General features: G+C 39.7%; 1 long non-coding RNA gene across 1 annotated transcript in view; it reads right to left on the reverse strand.

Annotated features, from left to right (window-relative positions):
* Positions 1-1669: 1669 nt before the first annotated feature.
* The window catches only part of LOC109297968, a 2746-nt gene continuing 738 nt past the window's right edge, over positions 1670-3677 (reverse strand). Inside the window, exon 2 of the long non-coding RNA XR_002097477.1 lies at positions 1670-2328. This is a non-coding gene — a long non-coding RNA (uncharacterized LOC109297968). The remainder of the gene's footprint in view (positions 2329-3677) is intronic.

A 3677-nucleotide genomic window follows, 5' to 3' on the forward strand; every position in this document is an offset into this window, starting at 1 on the left:
GGTTTTCAGAAGTCTAGGGAAAAGCGAGGGGGTGGGGGGGGGGATGCAGAAAAAAAACACCACTCTGGCCAGATAAGAATAGAGCTTTTAAAGCCAAAAAGGAACACTTTCAGGAAACCCACATGGGAATTGAGGTAGGAAATTAAAACTGAAAAATGATTAAAGGTAATGAACTATTCTACCTCATAAAGAACTATTTCTCCAGGCTTCCATGTACCTCTTGATACAAATATTTATCTACAGCAAGAAGCCATTCCAAATGTGCAGGATTGTATAGTTTGGAGCGGCAGTCCAAAATAGGTGTAAACTGAGGAAGAAAAATATTTCCTTACTATGGTTATTGATTCCTTAAAATTAACCAGAAAGCAGGACATTAATCCTCTACACATACCCAATTCAAGCGTTACCACACAAAGGCACATCCAGTAGTTTATCCTTTCCTAACACTCATAGTTCTCTAGAAGTAAGCAATAATGCTATCACAGGATGGGAAAAACATCATCCCTTCATCTTTTTTCTAAACCATAGGAACACACACACCATTGTCACATACAAAACCAGGTAGTAAAATCATCTTGTTCCAACATCAGGCATAGGGAAACAAACAAACAAACACACACACGCAATGATCAACTCTCAGGGTCATCAGTGAAGTTGTAAAAGCTGTCACCAAGGATTCTGGCTTTATCTATTTTATCTTTTATGCATTAGGAATCCAATATAAATTACTTGAGTAACACAGAGCCATTAGATCTTCCTGAAGAACTAGAACAGTGACAAAGAAATCATTTTCCAGGTACAGTGAAGCAAGGAAGTAGTAAGTAGTTTGTGAAAGTAGTTCAATAGTCTCTCTCAAACGTCTTGGGTTTCAACTCTGCTCTACCACTACCCTCAGATTTTATGTTGTCTTGACAAGACAAGCACAAGAGGCAAAATTGTGTATAGCTGCAAGAAGCCTCTATTTCAGGTTGCCTCCAATGAGTCAATGAGATATAAGCTCTTCCCTTTTCACCCAGGAAAGAAAGCACAGGGGAACAGGAGTTTGGAATCCAAACAGTATAAAAGTGAATATGCCCAGAGCACTCAACTTGCTTATTCTACTTTCCATGTTTTGTGAGCACCCTACTTAGAAGCTGAATGCTCAATGATTTGTTTTTTCTCTCAACCCCCACCCCCCAAAAGAAAAAAAAGTCAGCAAATCAAAAAATATCAAAAAAAACTATTACAACTGAAACGCCAATATTTCTATAAATGCATCCCAAGTTCCTACGCAAAAAAACTGAACTGAAGCCCACGAGATACTGTAATGCTTCAGTCTGTTGCAGTTCACCTAGCTTCTGGAAATTGTTTCTTTTGGTACAACAGTTCATCTCCCTCTTTCTCCAATTAACTGGACAACAGTAATTATTTTCCCTTCACGACGGCCAAATGGTGTAGTATAATGCACACAAAGCCCAGAGCAAGGGTTTCCTGGCTTCTACTTCCAGACGAGCTACTGACTCTTTATATTACCTTGAATAAGCCCTTCATCTTTGTTTCCCCACCCATAAAGTGAGGATCATACTTACCACAGATGGTTTGAGGACTAAAGTTTGTACAGTGCTGTGGAAATAAAAAGCCGCAAGTGCCAAGTATTACCACTGTATAGAAGCATAAAAGAAAAAACTGATTATTTTAAACAAGAAGTTTATTTAAACAACAAGACGCTTTACTTGAAGGGAAAACTATCTAGGATCTTTTTTTTTTTCCTTTTAAGAGTAATTTACCCCTACTTAGACAGATTGCTCTACGTGTAACAGCTACGTACAAAAAAGTTATAAAATCGTCCTTGGTTTTACAATGATAAAAGAAAAAACATTGAAATTATCCAATCAAACAAGGTATGCAAGGTTTTGTTTTTAAACAGTGAGAGCAAAATAACTTACTGGAATATAAAGATAAAAGTTGAAGGAGCATGCCACTAATGGAGAAAAGGGGCATTTTCACAGACCCAGTTTGTTTTTCCCACCCCATCTCCATTCCATGTTGATCAAAACATACTATTGGGCATTTAGTTAAAAAAAAAAAAAATGCATTATGTCTGTGCACATACACCAGTTACTTTATGTACAATAGAAGAAATAGGGGGGGAAAAAAATCAAAGAGAAAAAGAGAGAAACTATACTGCAGTAGTCAGGATGTGGCTGAACCAAGTCTCGTTTTCTAATTGTGAATGTGTCATCTGTGGGAGCACAGTTCTGGAGAGGAAAGAAGCAGGTTCTCTTTTTAGTAAACTCCTCCTGTCTGCTGCTGGAACACATCAATTGTATCTTCATCCTCCATTTCCAACTGTAACAGAAAATAAGAAAATTGCTTTCAACTCAGTGAAGTTTATTAGATGCTGAAGACATCCTTCATTTTAGATCCACCTACCAGAGCAGAACCCAAGCTTTGGGTGTTTTAGCCTGCTTCACTAGAACATGAAGTGTAAATAATGAAGCATGGTAGATAATTACTATTCTAGTAGCAAGTCAGGAGTGCTGATCTTTATGTTCTGAACTCTTGCTACCTGCTTTAAAACAGACCGCCCTATTCTTCCCCCTTCATTTTCTTGGCTCCCCTTAAAAAACTGCTACCTCCCATACTATGATTGTTCAAATGAACAGGATCTAAGCGGCTTCAGCAAAAGGACTAAGGGAAGCAGACTAGGATTAAGACTTCTATACCCCTAGAGCAACAAAACCAACCACCAACTACTGAGTACAAAAAAGATTGAAAGACTGGCAGTTTTTAAGTATGTTGCATAATTAGCCATAAAACAAGGAGCATCACAATTCTGAGCTACAGACAATATTACTGAAGCAATTTTTTCCATCATACAACTCTTACTACAGATCAGGGGTCGGCAACCCCTGGAACAGGTGCCAGAGTGTGGCACGCAAAGGCATTTTGCTTGGCATGAGCACCTCAAGGCAGATGGTGAGGAAGGGGCTGGGGCTTTGCTGCCACAACAAGAATTGGTCCCCCTCGCAGCCTCACCCCTGGCACACCAGCATCTTACAAGCTGAGGCTGTGGGTGTTTTTGGCACTCTACCCAAAAACACTGCTGACCCCTGCTGTAGACAGACACCCAACTGATGATTTAGCCTCAACATGGCTTTCTCTATGTGTGCTATGAGTTGCGTGTAATCTTAATTCCCAACAGTCAGGTTCAACCAAAGGTCCAAATGCAACAGCTAAAGGAGGTATAATTCTTCAGACCAAGCATCTGAAGACTACCCCTTTGACAACACTGACAAAATTGTTCATGCCCCTCATTTATAATGGGATGGTGTTTTGAAAGCATAAACTTTGCACTGGAACTGCACACTGGTCAGTCACTCATGCCAACTACACAGCCCACTATAGAAAGACATCCTTGACAATCACCACTAATTACTGCCACAATTAACCTGCATCCTGATGTTTTAACCAGTTTCCATGCACCACCATGTTAAACCTTCAGTCAATTCAACCTGGAAAGCATCCAGTGATTTTTATACCAGAGACACTAGAGATAAAACTAGAGATGCTGGAAAATCTTCAGATTTCCTTGTCCAGCATTACAAGTAGAACCTGTGCTAGCATAAACTGGCAGATCAACATATTTAGCTATATACGGTAAGCGTGTGTTCTCTTCTAGGTTGGCGGACCTCCTC

Source organism: Gavialis gangeticus, unplaced genomic scaffold (genome assembly GCF_001723915.1).
Source record: "Gavialis gangeticus isolate Ggan-Ray unplaced genomic scaffold, GavGan_comp1, whole genome shotgun sequence".
NCBI lineage: Eukaryota > Metazoa > Chordata > Crocodylia > Gavialidae > Gavialis > Gavialis gangeticus.